This window comes from Leuresthes tenuis, unplaced genomic scaffold (genome assembly GCF_036924035.1).
Source record: "Leuresthes tenuis unplaced genomic scaffold, fLeuTen1.0.hap1 SCAF_122, whole genome shotgun sequence".
NCBI lineage: Eukaryota > Metazoa > Chordata > Actinopteri > Atheriniformes > Atherinopsidae > Leuresthes > Leuresthes tenuis.
The window spans coordinates 24,946-44,828 of record NW_027325476.1 but is presented as its reverse complement, the minus strand read 5'-3'; positions in this window follow the sequence as shown (position 1 = coordinate 44,828).

Here is a 19,883-nt window from a genome sequence, read left to right as displayed (position 1 = left end):
AAGTCCTGGTGCCAGGCTTGTTGCTCTGGGACCTCCAGGGTGTCCGCAGGTGGTTGTTTTCTTTAGGGTGTTGGGGCGTGCGGTGGGGGGGGGTGCTTTTCCCCTGTTGAGGGGGGTGCCTGGGTGATGGTGGGTCTCAGGCCCGGGCTGCTGCGTCTGGTGTGACCGGGTGGTTTGTTTGTTTTTTTGTAGAGGTCCTCCGGGGTGGGATGGGGTTGGGCGGGGTGGGTACCTTCTGGGGGTACAGTAGCTCCCGGAATATGGTCGCTGCAAGCCCCGAGCCTGGTGGACATCAGGCCCTCCTGCCCTGTGCTGGGTCCCAGGTAGCGGGGGTGCCTATTGCAGCCAGTCCCTGGCTGCCTTCATACCCTCTCCCTTTTGGCTCCTGTACACAGCACACACTCACACATGAAGGGTTTTGGGGGGCGTGTGTGTTCTGTGGGGTGTAGTGGATGGGGCCACGTAGGTGGTCCCTTTGGCTGCACTCTGCAGTTCCCCACCCCTGTTTTAATTACACCTTAGACATCACTACTTATCAAACACACACACACACACACATTAGGTCTTGGGGGGTGGTTGCACTGAGTGGCATCTGGTGGACGGGGCTCTTTGGGTATGTAGGCTGCCCAGAGGGCCGCGCTCCCAGTTCTACAAGGTTGGCTGCCCCTCAATTTTAATCGCTCACTATTAGAAAATATTGAAGAGCCAGAAGGGTGAGGGGAGGGGTCTTCTCACACCCCTGCTTCCTGGTTGCTGCTCGGGAAGGAGTGGCCAGGAGGAATTAATTATTCTGCTGGTTCAGGGTCTGTGGTGGCTGGGGGGCTGCTGGCCCCATGGTGTGCCCACTGTGCTAGACCCCAGCGGAGTCAAGGGAGGGATGACGTGTGGATGTATGGGACGTGAAAGTGTGTGTGGTGATGATTGGGCCTGGGTCTGGGACTTGCTGTCGCCTGGCCTGCCTGTGCTTCTCCCAATGGGGGGGCGGCGTTGCCTCTCCCCACTCCTCGCGACTTCACCCACCTGTGGGCACGTCTTGACTGCCAGGGCTCTTGGCCAGGGGCACTGAGGCAGGCGCTGACCCACTGCATGGCTGTCTGGGGCGCTTGGCCCTCCCGGGTATTGGGTGGGGCCTCTGCCGGGGGGTTTTGGGGCGCTCGGGCTCCTGGGGCCGGGTCCGGTGCACGGCCCATGTCTGGGCGGCTGGGGCCTGGTGGGGTCGGTGGGCTGTTGCCCCTGGCTCCCGGGCGCCTCTGCCCTATGCTTATGGGGGCTCTGTCCGGGGGCTTCCACTGCTGTCTTCTGGGTGGATGCGTGGTTGTCCCTGCGGTGGGTATCCTGGGTTCTGTGCTCCGTGGGGGCTGCTGGTGGCCTGGGTCTTGTGGGCCTCTCTGCCTGTTTCTGATTGCTTGGGGGGGCTGTGGATTGTGGCCGTGTACACTTATACACTCATAAGTAAGAACGGTTATCATGTAGGTCCTGTGCCATGGGTGTTGCATGTTCTCACACACACACACACACACACAATACACATTCATTAGTCCAGTAGCAGTTGATGTATTACCATGTCGCCTCAGGTCATCTATATGCACAGTTGTGTTGTATGCGATTGCCACTACTTGTGCTTGTTTTTGTTTGTTTGTGTGTTTGTTTTTTCTCTGCTTGTTTGCATGGTCCTCGCAGTGTTATGTATCGCAAAGAAAACTATTCTCATGACCTGGAAAGCGAAAAACAGTCTGTGTATTAAGCAGTTTAGAAATGTTATTTTAGATTATATTAGCATGGAAACAATGTCTGCCTCCTCAAAACATCAATTGGCTGAATTTCATTCTCTCTGGTCCCCGCTGATTAGCTTTATCACATAGTGGTGGTGGTGGGTTGCTGTCCCGTCGCTCTGGGCGGTTGGGTGTGTGCTGGGGGGGGGCTGTGTGGCTTTGGGCGTCTGGTGGTCTCTCGGGTCGTGGGGACCGGGTTGGTCATTGCTGGGGGGGACTGTGTGTCGGGCTTGGAGGGCAGTTTTGGGGGCTTGCGGGTGGGGCTGTCTTGCTGTGTGGGGCGGGGTCCCTTAGGGGCCTTGGGGTGGTGGCTGCTGGCTCTGTACCGGGTGGCTGGGCCGCTCTGGCGTGGGTGGTGGTGCTGGGCCTGGGCCCTGGTGGCTGGGCGCTGCCTTGCGCCCGGGGGGGCTGGGTTGCCCTGGACATGCCACAGTATGGGTGGGTTGGTGCAAGTCCTGGTGCCAGGCTTGTTGCTCTGGGACCTCCAGGGTGTCCGCAGGTGGTTGTTTTCTTTAGGGTGTTGGGGCGTGCGGTGGGGGGGGGTGCTTTTCCCCTGTTGAGGGGGGTGCCTGGGTGATGGTGGGTCTCAGGCCCGGGCTGCTGCGTCTGGTGTGACCGGGTGGTTTGTTTGTTTTTTTGTAGAGGTCCTCCGGGGTGGGATGGGGTTGGGCGGGGTGGGTACCTTCTGGGGGTACAGTAGCTCCCGGAATATGGTCGCTGCAAGCCCCGAGCCTGGTGGACATCAGGCCCTCCTGCCCTGTGCTGGGTCCCAGGTAGCGGGGGTGCCTATTGCAGCCAGTCCCTGGCTGCCTTCATACCCTCTCCCTTTTGGCTCCTGTACACAGCACACACTCACACATGAAGGGTTTTGGGGGGCGTGTGTGTTCTGTGGGGTGTAGTGGATGGGGCCACGTAGGTGGTCCCCTTGGCTGCACTCTGCAGTTCCCCGCCCCTGTTTTAATTACACCTTAGACATCACTACTTATCAAACACACACACACACATTAGGTCTTGGGGGGTGGTTGCACTGAGTGGCATCTGGTGGACGGGGCTCTTTGGGTATGTAGGCTGCCCAGAGGGCCGCGCTCCCAGTTCTACAAGGTTGGCTGCCCCTCAATTTTAATCGCTCACTATTAGAAAATATTGAAGAGCCAGAAGGGTGAGGGGAGGGGTCTTCTCACACCCCTGCTTCCTGGTTGCTGCTCGGGAAGGAGTGGCCAGGAGGAATTAATTATTCTGCTGGTTCAGGGTCTGTGGTGGCTGGGGGGCTGCTGGCCCCATGGTGTGCCCACTGTGCTAGACCCCAGCGGAGTCAAGGGAGGGATGACGTGTGGATGTATGGGACGTGAAAGTGTGTGTGGTGATGATTGGGCCTGGGTCTGGGACTTGCTGTCGCCTGGCCTGCCTGTGCTTCTCCCAATGGGGGGGCGGCGTTGCCTCTCCCCACTCCTCGCGACTTCACCCACGTGTGGGCACGTCTTGACTGCCAGGGCTCTTGGCCAGGGGCACTGAGGCAGGCGCTGACCCACTGCATGGCTGTCTGGGGCGCTTGGCCCTCCCGGGTATTGGGTGGGGCCTCTGCCGGGGGGTTTTGGGGCGCTCGGGCTCCTGGGGCCGGGTCCGGTGCACGGCCCATGTCTGGGCGGCTGGGGCCTGGTGGGGTCGGTGGGCTGTTGCCCCTGGCTCCCGGGCGCCTCTGCCCTATGCTTATGGGGGCTCTGTCCGGGGGCTTCCACTGCTGTCTTCTGGGTGGATGCGTGGTTGTCCCTGCGGTGGGTATCCTGGGTTCTGTGCTCCGTGGGGGCTGCTGGTGGCCTGGGTCTTGTGGGCCTCTCTGCCTGTTTCTGATTGCTTGGGGGGGCTGTGGATTGTGGCCGTGTACACTTATACACTCATAAGTAAGAACGGTTATCATGTAGGTCCTGTGCCATGGGTGTTGCATGTTCTCACACACACACACACACACACACAATACACATTCATTAGTCCAGTAGCAGTTGATGTATTACCATGTCGCCTCAGGTCATCTATATGCACAGTTGTGTTGTATGCGATTGCCACTACTTGTGCTTGTTTTTGTTTGTTTGTGTGTTTGTTTTTTCTCTGCTTGTTTGCATGGTCCTCGCAGTGTTATGTATCGCAAAGAAAACTATTCTCATGACCTGGAAAGCGAAAAACAGTCTGTGTATTAAGCAGTTTAGAAATGTTATTTTAGATTATATTAGCATGGAAACAATGTCTGCCTCCTCAAAACATCAATTGGCTGAATTTCATTCTCTCTGGTCCCCGCTGATTAGCTTTATCACATAGTGGTGGTGGTGGGTTGCTGTCCCGTCGCTCTGGGCGGTTGGGTGTGTGCTGGGGGGGGCTGTGTGGCTTTGGGCGTCTGGTGGTCTCTCGGGTCGTGGGGACCGGGTTGGTCATTGCTGGGGGGGACTGTGTGTCGGGCTTGGAGGGCAGTTTTGGGGGCTTGCGGGTGGGGCTGTCTTGCTGTGTGGGGCGGGGTCCCTTAGGGGCCTTGGGGTGGTGGCTGCTGGCTCTGTACCGGGTGGCCGGGCCGCTCTGGCGTGGGTGGTAGTGCTGGGCCTGGGACCTGGTGGCTGGGCGCTGCCTTGCGCCCGGGGGGGCTGGGTTGCCCTGGACATGCCACAGTATGGGTGGGTTAGTGCAGGTCCTGGTGCCAGGCTTGTTGCTCTGGGACCTCCAGGGTGTCCGCAGGTGGTTGTTTTCTTTAGGGTGTTGGGGCGTGCGGTGGGGGGGTTGCTTTTCCCCTGATGGGGGGGGGCCAGGGTGATGGTGGGTCTCAGGCCCGGGCTGCTGCGTCTGGTGTGACCGGGTGGTTTGTTTGTTGTTGTTTGTGTGTTTGTTTGTAGAGGTCCTCCGGGGTGGGGTGGGGTTGGGTTGAGTGGGGTGGGGCGGGGTGGGTACCTTCTGGGGGTACAGTAGCTCCCGGAATATGGTCGCTGCAAGCCCCGAGCCTGGTGGACATCAGGCCCTCCTGCCCTGTGCTGGGTCCCAGGTAGCGGGGGTGCCTATTGCTGCCAGTCCCTGGCTGCCCTCTCCGGGGGAGAGTAGCTCTCCCGGTGTATATCCCCATACCCTCTCCCTTTTGGCTCCTGTACACAGCACACACTCACACATGAAGGGTTTTGGGGGGCGTGTGTGTTCTGTGGGGTGTAGTGGATGGGGCCACGTAGGTGGTCCCCTTGGCTGCACTCTGCAGTTCCCCGCCCCTGTTTTAATTACACCTTAGACATCACTACTTATCAAACACACACACACACATTAGGTCTTGGGGGGTGGTTGCACTGAGTGGCATCTGGTGGACGGGGCTCTTTGGGTATGTAGGCTGCCCAGAGGGCCGCGCTCCCAGTTCTACAAGGTTGGCTGCCCCTCAATTTTAATCGCTCACTATTAGAAAATATTGAAGAGCCAGAAGGGTGAGGGGAGGGGTCTTCTCACACCCCTGCTTCCTGGTTGCTGCTCGGGAAGGAGTGGCCAGGAGGAATTAATTATTCTGCTGGTTCAGGGTCTGTGGTGGCTGGGGGGCTGCTGGCCCCATGGTGTGCCCACTGTGCTAGACCCCAGCGGAGTCAAGGGAGGGATGACGTGTGGATGTATGGGACGTGAAAGTGTGTGTGGTGATGATTGGGCCTGGGTCTGGGACTTGCTGTCGCCTGGCCTGCCTGTGCTTCTCCCAATGGGGGGGCGGCGTTGCCTCTCCCCACTCCTCGCGACTTCACCCACCTGTGGGCACGTCTTGACTGCCAGGGCTCTTGGCCAGGGGCACTGAGGCAGGCGCTGACCCACTGCATGGCTGTCTGGGGCGCTTGGCCCTCCCGGGTATTGGGTGGGGCCTCTGCCGGGGGGTTTTGGGGCGCTCGGGCTCCTGGGGCCGGGTCCGGTGCACGGCCCATGTCTGGGCTGCTGGGGCCTGGTGGGGTCGGTGGGCTGTTGCCCCTGGCTCCCGGGCGCCTCTGCCCTATGCTTATGGGGGCTCTGTCCGGGGGCTTCCACTGCTGTCTTCTGGGTGGATGCGTGGTTGTCCCTGCGGTGGGTATCCTGGGTTCTGTGCTCCGTGGGGGCTGCTGGTGGCCTGGGTCTTGTGGGCCTCTCTGCCTGTTTCTGATTGCTTGGGGGGGCTGTGGATTGTGGCCGTGTACACTTATACACTCATAAGTAAGAACGGTTATCATGTAGGTCCTGTGCCATGGGTGTTGCATGTTCTCACACACACACACACAATACACATTCATTAGTCCAGTAGCAGTTGATGTATTACCATGTCGCCTCAGGTCATCTATATGCACAGTTGTGTTGTATGCGATTGCCACTACTTGTGTTTGTTTTTGTTTGTTTGTGTGTTTGTTTTTTCTCTGCTTGTTTGCATGGTCCTCGCAGTGTTATGTATCGCAAAGAAAACTATTCTCATGACCTGGAAAGCGAAAAACAGTCTGTGTATTAAGCAGTTTAGAAATGTTATTTTAGATTATATTAGCATGGAAACAATGTCTGCCTCCTCAAAACATCAATTGGCTGAATTTCATTCTCTCTGGTCCCCGCTGATTAGCTTTATCACATAGTGGTGGTGGTGGGTTGCTGTCCCGTCGCTCTGGGCGGTTGGGTGTGTGCTGGGGGGGGCTGTGTGGCTTTGGGCGTCTGGTGGTCTCTCGGGTCGTGGGGACCGGGTTGGTCATTGCTGGGGGGGACTGTGTGTCGGGCTTGGAGGGCAGTTTTGGGGGCTTGCGGGTGGGGATGTCTTGCTGTGTGGGGCGGGGTCCCTTAGGGGCCTTGGGGTGGTGGCTGCTGGCTCTGTACCGGGTGGCTGGGCCGCTCTGGCGTGGGTGGTGGTGCTGGGCCTGGGCCCTGGTGGCTGGGCGCTGCCTTGCGCCCGGGGGGGCTGGGTTGCCCTGGACATGCCACAGTATGGGTGGGTTGGTGCAGGTCCTGGTGCCAGGCTTGTTGCTCTGGGACCTCCAGGGTATCCGCAGGTGGTTGTTTTCTTTAGGGTGTTGGGGCGTGCGGTGGGGGGGTGCTTTTCCTCTGTTGAGGGGGGGGCCTGGGTGATGGTGGGTCTCAGGCCCGGGCTGCTGCGTCTGGTGTGACCGGGTGGTTTGTTTGTTTTTTTGTAGAGGTCCTCCGGGGTGGGATGGGGTTGGGTTGAGTGGGGTTGGGCGGGGTGGGTACCTTCTGGGGGTACAGTAGCTCCCGGAATATGGTCGCTGCAAGCCCCGAGCCTGGTGGACATCAGGCCCTCCTGCCCTGTGCTGGGTCCCAGGTAACGGGGGTGCCTATTGCAGCCAGGCCCTGGCAGCCCTCTCCGGGGGAGAGTAGCCCCCCCGGTGTATATCCCCATACCCTCTCCCTTTTGGCTCCTGTACACAGCACACACTCACACATGAAGGTTTTTGGGGGGCGTGTGTGTTCTGTGGGGTGTAGTGGATGGGGCCACGTAGGTGGTCCCCTTGGCTGCACTCTGCAGTTCCCCGCCCCTGTTTTAATTACACCTTAGACATCACTACTTATCAAACACACAAAAACACATTAGGTCTTGGGGGGTGGTTGCACTGAGTGGCATCTGGTGGACGGGGCTCTTTGGGTATGTAGGCTGCCCAGAGGGCCGCGCTCCCAGTTCTACAAGGTTGGCTGCCCCTCAATTTTAATCGCTCACTATTAGAAAATATTGAAGAGCCAGAAGGGTGAGGGGAGGGGTCTTCTCACACCCCTGCTTCCTGGTTGCTGCTCGGGAAGGAGTGGCCAGGAGGAATTAATTATTCTGCTGGTTCAGGGTCTGTGGTGGCTGGGGGGCTGCTGGCCCCATGGTGTGCCCACTGTGCTAGACCCCAGCGGAGTCAAGGGAGGGATGACGTGTGGATGTATGGGACGTGAAAGTGTGTGTGGTGATGATTGGGCCTGGGTCTGGGACTTGCTGTCGCCTGGTCTGCCTGTGCTTCTCCCAATGGGGGGGCGGCGTTGCCTCTCCCCACTCCTCGCGACTTCACCCACCTGTGGGCACGTCTTGACTGCCAGGGCTCTTGGCCAGGGGCACTGAGGCAGGCGCTGACCCACTGCATGGCTGTCTGGGGCGCTTGGCCCTCACGGGTATTGGGTGGGGCCTCTGCCGGGGGGTTTTGGGGCGCTCGGGCTCCTGGGGCCGGGTCCGGTGCACGGCCCATGTCTGGGCGGCTGGGGCCTGGTGGGGTCGGTGGGCTGTTGCCCCTGGCTCCCGGGCGCCTCTGCCCTATGCTTATGGGGGCTCTGTCCGGGGGCTTCCACTGCTGTCTTCTGGGTGGATGCGTGGTTGTCCCTGCGGTGGGTATCCTGGGTTCTGTGCTCCGTGGGGGCTGCTGGTGGCCTGAGTCTTGTGGGCCTCTCTGCCTGTTTCTGATTGCTTGGGGGGGGCTGTGGATTGTGGCCGTGTACACTTATACACTCATAAGTAAGAACAGTTATCATGTAGGTCCTGTGCCATGGGTGTTGCATGTTCTCACACACACACACACACACACAATACACATTCATTAGTGCAGTAGCAGTTGATGTATTACCATGTCGCCTCAGGTCATCTATATGCACAGTTGTGTTGTATGCGATTGCCACTACTTGTGCTTGTTTTTGTTTGTTTGTGTGTTTGTTTTTTCTCTGCTTGTTTGCATGGTCCTCGCAGTGTTATGTATCGCAAAGAAAACTATTCTCATGACCTGGAAAGCGAAAAACAGTCTGTGTATTAAGCAGTTTAGAAATGTTATTTTAGATTATATTAGCATGGAAACAATGTCTGCCTCCTCAAAACATCAATTGGCTGAATTTCATTCTCTCTGGTCCCCGCTGATTAGCTTTATCACATAGTGGTGGTGGTGGGTTGCTGTCCCGTCGCTCTGGGCGGTTGGGTGTGTGCTGGGGGGGGCTGTGTGGCTTTGGGCGTCTGGTGGTCTCTCGGGTCGTGGGGACCGGGTTGGTCATTGCTGGGGGGGACTGTGTGTCGGGCTTGGAGGGCAGTTTTGGGGGCTTGCGGGTGGGGCTGTCTTGCTGTGTGGGGCGGGGTCCCTTAGGGGCCTTGGGGTGGTGGCTGCTGGCTCTGTACCGGGTGGCCGGGCCGCTCTGGCGTGGGTAGTAGTGCTGGGCCTGGGACCTGGTGGCTGGGCGCTGCCTTGCGCCCGGGGGGGCTGGGTTGCCCTGGACATGCCACAGTATGGGTGGGTTAGTGCAGGTCCTGGTGCCAGGCTTGTTGCTCTGGGACCTCCAGGGTGTCCGCAGGTGGTTGTTTTCTTTAGGGTGTTGGGGCGTGCGGTGGGGGGGTTGCTTTTCCCCTGATGGGGGGGGGCCAGGGTGATGGTGGGTCTCAGGCCCGGGCTGCTGCGTCTGGTGTGACCGGGTGGTTTGTTTGTTGTTGTTTGTGTGTTTGTTTGTAGAGGTCCTCCGGGGTGGGGTGGGGTTGGGTTGAGTGGGGTGGGGCGGGGTGGGTACCTTCTGGGGGTACAGTAGCTCCCGGAATATGGTCGCTGCAAGCCCCGAGCCTGGTGGACATCAGGCCCTCCTGCCCTGTGCTGGGTCCCAGGTAGCGGGGGTGCCTATTGCTGCCAGTCCCTGGCTGCCCTCTCCGGGGGAGAGTAGCTCTCCCGGTGTATATCCCCATACCCTCTCCCTTTTGGCTCCTGTACACAGCACACACTCACACATGAAGGGTTTTGGGGGGCGTGTGTGTTCTGTGGGGTGTAGTGGATGGGGCCACGTAGGTGGTCCCCTTGGCTGCACTCTGCAGTTCCCCGCCCCTGTTTTAATTACACCTTAGACATCACTACTTATCAAACACACACACACACATTAGGTCTTGGGGGGTGGTTGCACTGAGTGGCATCTGGTGGACGGGGCTCTTTGGGTATGTAGGCTGCCCAGAGGGCCGCGCTCCCAGTTCTACAAGGTTGGCTGCCCCTCAATTTTAATCGCTCACTATTAGAAAATATTGAAGAGCCAGAAGGGTGAGGGGAGGGGTCTTCTCACACCCCTGCTTCCTGGTTGCTGCTCGGGAAGGAGTGGCCAGCAGGAATTAATTATTCTGCTGGTTCAGGGTCTGTGGTGGCTGGGGGGCTGCTGGCCCCATGGTGTGCCCACTGTGCTAGACCCCAGCGGAGTCAAGGGAGGGATGACGTGGTGATGTATGGGACGTGAAAGTGTGTGTGGTGATGATTGGGCCTGGGTCTGGGACTTGCTGTCGCCTGGCCTGCCTGTGCTTCTCCCAATGGGGGGGCGGCGTTGCCTCTCCCCACTCCTCGCGACTTCACCCACCTGTGGGCACGTCTTGACTGCCAGGGCTCTTGGCCAGGGGCACTGAGGCAGGCGCTGACCCACTGCATGGCTGTCTGGGGCGCTTGGCCCTCCCGGGTATTGGGTGGGGCCTCTGCCGGGGGGTTTTGGGGCGCTCGGGCTCCTGGGGCCGGGTCCGGTGCACGGCCCATGTCTGGGCTGCTGGGGTCGGTGGGCTGTTTCCCCTGGCTCCCGGGCGCCTCTGCCCTATGCTTATGGGGGCTCTGTCCGGGGGCTTCCACTGCTGTCTTCTGGGTGGATGCGTGGTTGTCCCTGCGGTGGGTATCCTGGGTTCTGTGCTCCGTGGGGGCTGCTGGTGGCCTGGGTCTTGTGGGCCTCTCTGCCTGTTTCTGATTGCTTGGGGGGGCTGTGGATTGTGGCCGTGTACACTTATACACTCATAAGTAAGAACGGTTATCATGTAGGTCCTGTGCCATGGGTGTTGCATGTTCTCACACACACACACACAATACACATTCATTAGTCCAGTAGCAGTTGATGTATTACCATGTCGCCTCAGGTCATCTATATGCACAGTTGTGTTGTATGCGATTGCCACTACTTGTGTTTGTTTTTGTTTGTTTGTGTGTTTGTTTTTTCTCTGCTTGTTTGCATGGTCCTCGCAGTGTTATGTATCGCAAAGAAAACTATTCTCATGACCTGGAAAGCGAAAAACAGTCTGTGTATTAAGCAGTTTAGAAATGTTATTTTAGATTATATTAGCATGGAAACAATGTCTGCCTCCTCAAAACATCAATTGGCTGAATTTCATTCTCTCTGGTCCCCGCTGATTAGCTTTATCACATAGTGGTGGTGGTGGGTTGCTGTCCCGTCGCTCTGGGCGGTTGGGTGTGTGCTGGGGGGGGCTGTGTGGCTTTGGGCGTCTGGTGGTCTCTCGGGTCGTGGGGACCGGGTTGGTCATTGCTGGGGGGGACTGTGTGTCGGGCTTGGAGGGCAGTTTTGGGGGCTTGCGGGTGGGGATGTCTTGCTGTGTGGGGCGGGGTCCCTTAGGGGCCTTGGGGTGGTGGCTGCTGGCTCTGTACCGGGTGGCTGGGCCGCTCTGGCGTGGGTGGTGGTGCTGGGCCTGGGCCCTGGTGGCTGGGCGCTGCCTTGCGCCCGGGGGGGCTGGGTTGCCCTGGACATGCCACAGTATGGGTGGGTTGGTGCAGGTCCTGGTGCCAGGCTTGTTGCTCTGGGACCTCCAGGGTATCCGCAGGTGGTTGTTTTCTTTAGGGTGTTGGGGCGTGCGGTGGGGGGGTGCTTTTCCTCTGTTGAGGGGGGGGCCTGGGTGATGGTGGGTCTCAGGCCCGGGCTGCTGCGTCTGGTGTGACCGGGTGGTTTGTTTGTTTTTTTGTAGAGGTCCTCCGGGGTGGGATGGGGTTGGGTTGAGTGGGGTTGGGCGGGGTGGGTACCTTCTGGGGGTACAGTAGCTCCCGGAATATGGTCGCTGCAAGCCCCGAGCCTGGTGGACATCAGGCCCTCCTGCCCTGTGCTGGGTCCCAGGTAACGGGGGTGCCTATTGCAGCCAGGCCCTGGCAGCCCTCTCCGGGGGAGAGTAGCCCCCCCGGTGTATATCCCCATACCCTCTCCCTTTTGGCTCCTGTACACAGCACACACTCACACATGAAGGTTTTTGGGGGGCGTGTGTGTTCTGTGGGGTGTAGTGGATGGGGCCACGTAGGTGGTCCCCTTGGCTGCACTCTGCAGTTCCCCGCCCCTGTTTTAATTACACCTTAGACATCACTACTTATCAAACACACAAAAACACATTAGGTCTTGGGGGGTGGTTGCACTGAGTGGCATCTGGTGGACGGGGCTCTTTGGGTATGTAGGCTGCCCAGAGGGCCGCGCTCCCAGTTCTACAAGGTTGGCTGCCCCTCAATTTTAATCGCTCACTATTAGAAAATATTGAAGAGCCAGAAGGGTGAGGGGAGGGGTCTTCTCACACCCCTGCTTCCTGGTTGCTGCTCGGGAAGGAGTGGCCAGGAGGAATTAATTATTCTGCTGGTTCAGGGTCTGTGGTGGCTGGGGGGCTGCTGGCCCCATGGTGTGCCCACTGTGCTAGACCCCAGCGGAGTCAAGGGAGGGATGACGTGTGGATGTATGGGACGTGAAAGTGTGTGTGGTGATGATTGGGCCTGGGTCTGGGACTTGCTGTCGCCTGGCCTGCCTGTGCTTCTCCCAATGGGGGGGCGGCGTTGCCTCTCCCCACTCCTCGCGACTTCACCCACCTGTGGGCACGTCTTGACTGCCAGGGCTCTTGGCCAGGGGCACTGAGGCAGGCGCTGACCCACTGCATGGCTGTCTGGGGCGCTTGGCCCTCCCGGGTATTGGGTGGGGCCTCTGCCGGGGGGTTTTGGGGCGCTCGGGCTCCTGGGGCCGGGTCCGGTGCACGGCCCATGTCTGGGCTGCTGGGGCCTGGTGGGGTCGGTGGGCTGTTTCCCCTGGCTCCCGGGCGCCTCTGCCCTATGCTTATGGGGGCTCTGTCCGGGGGCTTCCACTGCTGTCTTCTGGGTGGATGCGTGGTTGTCCCTGCGGTGGGTATCCTGGGTTCTGTGCTCCGTGGGGGCTGCTGGTGGCCTGGGTCTTGTGGGCCTCTCTGCCTGTTTCTGATTGCTTGGGGGGGCTGTGGATTGTGGCCGTGTACACTTATACACTCATAAGTAAGAACGGTTATCATGTAGGTCCTGTGCCATGGGTGTTGCATGTTCTCACACACACACACACAATACACATTCATTAGTCCAGTAGCAGTTGATGTATTACCATGTCGCCTCAGGTCATCTATATGCACAGTTGTGTTGTATGCGATTGCCACTACTTGTGTTTGTTTTTGTTTGTTTGTGTGTTTGTTTTTTCTCTGCTTGTTTGCATGGTCCTCGCAGTGTTATGTATCGCAAAGAAAACTATTCTCATGACCTGGAAAGCGAAAAACAGTCTGTGTATTAAGCAGTTTAGAAATGTTATTTTAGATTATATTAGCATGGAAACAATGTCTGCCTCCTCAAAACATCAATTGGCTGAATTTCATTCTCTCTGGTCCCCGCTGATTAGCTTTATCACATAGTGGTGGTGGTGGGTTGCTGTCCCGTCGCTCTGGGCGGTTGGGTGTGTGCTGGGGGGGGCTGTGTGGCTTTGGGCGTCTGGTGGTCTCTCGGGTCGTGGGGACCGGGTTGGTCATTGCTGGGGGGGACTGTGTGTCGGGCTTGGAGGGCAGTTTTGGGGGCTTGCGGGTGGGGATGTCTTGCTGTGTGGGGCGGGGTCCCTTAGGGGCCTTGGGGTGGTGGCTGCTGGCTCTGTACCGGGTGGCTGGGCCGCTCTGGCGTGGGTGGTGGTGCTGGGCCTGGGCCCTGGTGGCTGGGCGCTGCCTTGCGCCCGGGGGGGCTGGGTTGCCCTGGACATGCCACAGTATGGGTGGGTTGGTGCAGGTCCTGGTGCCAGGCTTGTTGCTCTGGGACCTCCAGGGTATCCGCAGGTGGTTGTTTTCTTTAGGGTGTTGGGGCGTGCGGTGGGGGGGTGCTTTTCCTCTGTTGAGGGGGGGGCCTGGGTGATGGTGGGTCTCAGGCCCGGGCTGCTGCGTCTGGTGTGACCGGGTGGTTTGTTTGTTTTTTTGTAGAGGTCCTCCGGGGTGGGATGGGGTTGGGTTGAGTGGGGTTGGGCGGGGTGGGTACCTTCTGGGGGTACAGTAGCTCCCGGAATATGGTCGCTGCAAGCCCCGAGCCTGGTGGACATCAGGCCCTCCTGCCCTGTGCTGGGTCCCAGGTAACGGGGGTGCCTATTGCAGCCAGGCCCTGGCAGCCCTCTCCGGGGGAGAGTAGCCCCCCCGGTGTATATCCCCATACCCTCTCCCTTTTGGCTCCTGTACACAGCACACACTCACACATGAAGGTTTTTGGGGGGCGTGTGTGTTCTGTGGGGTGTAGTGGATGGGGCCACGTAGGTGGTCCCCTTGGCTGCACTCTGCAGTTCCCCGCCCCTGTTTTAATTACACCTTAGACATCACTACTTATCAAACACACAAAAACACATTAGGTCTTGGGGGGTGGTTGCACTGAGTGGCATCTGGTGGACGGGGCTCTTTGGGTATGTAGGCTGCCCAGAGGGCCGCGCTCCCAGTTCTACAAGGTTGGCTGCCCCTCAATTTTAATCGCTCACTATTAGAAAATATTGAAGAGCCAGAAGGGTGAGGGGAGGGGTCTTCTCACACCCCTGCTTCCTGGTTGCTGCTCGGGAAGGAGTGGCCAGGAGGAATTAATTATTCTGCTGGTTCAGGGTCTGTGGTGGCTGGGGGGCTGCTGGCCCCATGGTGTGCCCACTGTGCTAGACCCCAGCGGAGTCAAGGGAGGGATGACGTGTGGATGTATGGGACGTGAAAGTGTGTGTGGTGATGATTGGGCCTGGGTCTGGGACTTGCTGTCGCCTGGTCTGCCTGTGCTTCTCCCAATGGGGGGGCGGCGTTGCCTCTCCCCACTCCTCGCGACTTCACCCACCTGTGGGCACGTCTTGACTGCCAGGGCTCTTGGCCAGGGGCACTGAGGCAGGCGCTGACCCACTGCATGGCTGTCTGGGGCGCTTGGCCCTCACGGGTATTGGGTGGGGCCTCTGCCGGGGGGTTTTGGGGCGCTCGGGCTCCTGGGGCCGGGTCCGGTGCACGGCCCATGTCTGGGCGGCTGGGGCCTGGTGGGGTCGGTGGGCTGTTGCCCCTGGCTCCCGGGCGCCTCTGCCCTATGCTTATGGGGGCTCTGTCCGGGGGCTTCCACTGCTGTCTTCTGGGTGGATGCGTGGTTGTCCCTGCGGTGGGTATCCTGGGTTCTGTGCTCCGTGGGGGCTGCTGGTGGCCTGAGTCTTGTGGGCCTCTCTGCCTGTTTCTGATTGCTTGGGGGGGGCTGTGGATTGTGGCCGTGTACACTTATACACTCATAAGTAAGAACAGTTATCATGTAGGTCCTGTGCCATGGGTGTTGCATGTTCTCACACACACACACACACACACAATACACATTCATTAGTGCAGTAGCAGTTGATGTATTACCATGTCGCCTCAGGTCATCTATATGCACAGTTGTGTTGTATGCGATTGCCACTACTTGTGCTTGTTTTTGTTTGTTTGTGTGTTTGTTTTTTCTCTGCTTGTTTGCATGGTCCTCGCAGTGTTATGTATCGCAAAGAAAACTATTCTCATGACCTGGAAAGCGAAAAACAGTCTGTGTATTAAGCAGTTTAGAAATGTTATTTTAGATTATATTAGCATGGAAACAATGTCTGCCTCCTCAAAACATCAATTGGCTGAATTTCATTCTCTCTGGTCCCCGCTGATTAGCTTTATCACATAGTGGTGGTGGTGGGTTGCTGTCCCGTCGCTCTGGGCGGTTGGGTGTGTGCTGGGGGGGGCTGTGTGGCTTTGGGCGTCTGGTGGTCTCTCGGGTCGTGGGGACCGGGTTGGTCATTGCTGGGGGGGACTGTGTGTCGGGCTTGGAGGGCAGTTTTGGGGGCTTGCGGGTGGGGCTGTCTTGCTGTGTGGGGCGGGGTCCCTTAGGGGCCTTGGGGTGGTGGCTGCTGGCTCTGTACCGGGTGGCCGGGCCGCTCTGGCGTGGGTAGTAGTGCTGGGCCTGGGACCTGGTGGCTGGGCGCTGCCTTGCGCCCGGGGGGGCTGGGTTGCCCTGGACATGCCACAGTATGGGTGGGTTAGTGCAGGTCCTGGTGCCAGGCTTGTTGCTCTGGGACCTCCAGGGTGTCCGCAGGTGGTTGTTTTCTTTAGGGTGTTGGGGCGTGCGGTGGGGGGGTTGCTTTTCCCCTGATGGGGGGGGGCCAGGGTGATGGTGGGTCTCAGGCCCGGGCTGCTGCGTCTGGTGTGACCGGGTGGTTTGTTTGTTGTTGTTTGTGTGTTTGTTTGTAGAGGTCCTCCGGGGTGGGGTGGGGTTGGGTTGAGTGGGGTGGGGCGGGGTGGGTACCTTCTGGGGGTACAGTAGCTCCCGGAATATGGTCGCTGCAAGCCCCGAGCCTGGTGGACATCAGGCCCTCCTGCCCTGTGCTGGGTCCCAGGTAGCGGGGGTGCCTATTGCTGCCAGTCCCTGGCTGCCCTCTCCGGGGGAGAGTAGCTCTCCCGGTGTATATCCCCATACCCTCTCCCTTTTGGCTCCTGTACACAGCACACACTCACACATGAAGGGTTTTGGGGGGCGTGTGTGTTCTGTGGGGTGTAGTGGATGGGGCCACGTAGGTGGTCCCCTTGGCTGCACTCTGCAGTTCCCCGCCCCTGTTTTAATTACACCTTAGACATCACTACTTATCAAACACACACACACACATTAGGTCTTGGGGGGTGGTTGCACTGAGTGGCATCTGGTGGACGGGGCTCTTTGGGTATGTAGGCTGCCCAGAGGGCCGCGCTCCCAGTTCTACAAGGTTGGCTGCCCCTCAATTTTAATCGCTCACTATTAGAAAATATTGAAGAGCCAGAAGGGTGAGGGGAGGGGTCTTCTCACACCCCTGCTTCCTGGTTGCTGCTCGGGAAGGAGTGGCCAGCAGGAATTAATTATTCTGCTGGTTCAGGGTCTGTGGTGGCTGGGGGGCTGCTGGCCCCATGGTGTGCCCACTGTGCTAGACCCCAGCGGAGTCAAGGGAGGGATGACGTGGTGATGTATGGGACGTGAAAGTGTGTGTGGTGATGATTGGGCCTGGGTCTGGGACTTGCTGTCGCCTGGCCTGCCTGTGCTTCTCCCAATGGGGGGGCGGCGTTGCCTCTCCCCACTCCTCGCGACTTCACCCACCTGTGGGCACGTCTTGACTGCCAGGGCTCTTGGCCAGGGGCACTGAGGCAGGCGCTGACCCACTGCATGGCTGTCTGGGGCGCTTGGCCCTCCCGGGTATTGGGTGGGGCCTCTGCCGGGGGGTTTTGGGGCGCTCGGGCTCCTGGGGCCGGGTCCGGTGCACGGCCCATGTCTGGGCTGCTGGGGCCTGGTGGGGTCGGTGGGCTGTTTCCCCTGGCTCCCGGGCGCCTCTGCCCTATGCTTATGGGGGCTCTGTCCGGGGGCTTCCACTGCTGTCTTCTGGGTGGATGCGTGGTTGTCCCTGCGGTGGGTATCCTGGGTTCTGTGCTCCGTGGGGGCTGCTGGTGGCCTGGGTCTTGTGGGCCTCTCTGCCTGTTTCTGATTGCTTGGGGGGGCTGTGGATTGTGGCCGTGTACACTTATACACTCATAAGTAAGAACGGTTATCATGTAGGTCCTGTGCCATGGGTGTTGCATGTTCTCACACACACACACACAATACACATTCATTAGTCCAGTAGCAGTTGATGTATTACCATGTCGCCTCAGGTCATCTATATGCACAGTTGTGTTGTATGCGATTGCCACTACTTGTGCTTGTTTTTGTTTGTTTGTGTGTTTGTTTTTTCTCTGCTTGTTTGCATGGTCCTCGCAGTGTTATGTATCGCAAAGAAAACTATTCTCATGACCTGGAAAGCGAAAAACAGTCTGTGTATTAAGCAGTTTAGAAATGTTATTTTAGATTATATTAGCATGGAAACAATGTCTGCCTCCTCAAAACATCAATTGGCTGAATTTCATTCTCTCTGGTCCCCGCTGATTAGCTTTATCACATAGTGGTGGTGGTGGGTTGCTGTCCCGTCGCTCTGGGCGGTTGGGTGTGTGCTGGGGGGGGCTGTGTGGCTTTGGGCGTCTGGTGGTCTCTCGGGTCGTGGGGACCGGGTTGGTCATTGCTGGGGGGGACTGTGTGTCGGGCTTGGAGGGCAGTTTTGGGGGCTTGCGGGTGGGGATGTCTTGCTGTGTGGGGCGGGGTCCCTTAGGGGCCTTGGGGTGGTGGCTGCTGGCTCTGTACCGGGTGGCTGGGCCGCTCTGGCGTGGGTGGTGGTGCTGGGCCTGGGCCCTGGTGGCTGGGCGCTGCCTTGCGCCCGGGGGGGCTGGGTTGCCCTGGACATGCCACAGTATGGGTGGGTTGGTGCAGGTCCTGGTGCCAGGCTTGTTGCTCTGGGACCTCCAGGGTATCCGCAGGTGGTTGTTTTCTTTAGGCTGTTGGGGCGTGCGGTGGGGGGGTGCTTTTCCTCTGTTGAGGGGGGGGCCTGGGTGATGGTGGGTCTCAGGCCCGGGCTGCTGCGTCTGGTGTGACCGGGTGGTTTGTTTGTTTTTTTGTAGAGGTCCTCCGGGGTGGGATGGGGTTGGGTTGAGTGGGGTTGGGCGGGGTGGGTACCTTCTGGGGGTACAGTAGCTCCCGGAATATGGTCGCTGCAAGCCCCGAGCCTGGTGGACATCAGGCCCTCCTGCCCTGTGCTGGGTCCCAGGTAGCGGGGGTGCCTATTGCAGCAAGGCCCTGGCAGCCCTCTCCGGGGGAGAGTAGCTCCCCCGGTGTATATCCCCATACCCTCTCCCTTTTGGCTCCTGTACACAGCACACACTCACACATGAAGGGTTTTGGGGGGCGTGTGTGTTCTGTGGGGTGTAGTGGATGGGACCACGTAGGTGGTCCCCTTGGCTGCACTCTGCAGTTCCCCGCCCCTGTTTTAATTACACCTTAGACATCACTACTTATCAAACACACACACACACATTAGGTCTTGGGGGGTGGTTGCACTGAGTGGCATCTGGTGGACGGGGCTCTTTGGGTATGTAGGCTGCCCAGAGGGCCGCGCTCCCAGTTCTACAAGGTTGGCTGCCCCTCAATTTTAATCGCTCACTATTAGAAAATATTGAAGAGCCAGAAGGGTGAGGGGAGGGCTCTTCTCACACCCCTACTTCCTGGTTGCTGCTCGGGAAGGAGTGGCCAGGAGGAATTAATTATTCTGCTGGTTCAGGGTCTGTGGTGGCTGGGGGGCTGCTGGCCCCATGGTGTGCCCACTGTGCTAGACCCCAGCGGAGTCAAGGGAGGGATGACGTGTGGATGTGTGGATGTATGGGACGTGAAAGTGTGTGTGGTGATGATTGGGCCTGGGTCTGGGACTTGCTGTCGCCTGGCCTGCCTGTGCTTCTCCCAATGGGGGGGCGGCGTTGCCTCTCCCCACTCCTCGCGACTTCACCCACCTGTGGGCACATCTTGACTGCCAGGGCTCTTGGCCGGGGGCACTGGGGCAGGCGCTGACCCACTGCGTGGCTGTCTGGGGCGCTTGGCCCTCCCGGGTATTGGGTGGGGCCTCTGCCGGGGGGTTTTGGGGCGCTCGGGCTCCTGGGGCCGGGTCCGGTGCACGGCCCATGTCTGGGCGGCTGGGGCCTGGTGGGGTCGGTGGGCTGTTGCCCCTGGCTCCCGGGCGCCTCTGCCCTATGCTTATGGGGGCTCTGTCCGGGGGCTTCCACTGCTGTCTTCTGGGTGGATGCGTGGTTGTAAGTAAGAACGGTTATCATGTAGGTCCTGTGCCATGGGTGTTGCATGTTCTCACACACACACACACACACACACACAATACACATTCATTAGTCCAGTAGCAGTTGATGTATTACCATGTCGCCTCAGGTCATCTATATGCACAGTTGTGTTGTATGCGATTGCCACTACTTGTGCTTGTTTTTGTTTGTTTGTGTGTTTGTTTTTTCTCTGCTTGTTTGCATGGTCCTCGCAGTGTTATGTATCGCAAAGAAAACTATTCTCATGAACTGGAAAGCGAAAAACAGTCTGTGTATTAACCTGTTTAGAAATGTTCTTTTAGATTATATTAGCATGGGAACAATGTCTGCCTCCTTAAAACATCAATTGGCTGAATTTCATTCTCTCTGGTCCCCGCTGATTAACTGTGTGGCTTCGGGCGTCTGGTGGTCTCTCGGGTCGTGGGGACCGGGTTGGTCATTGCTGGGGGGGA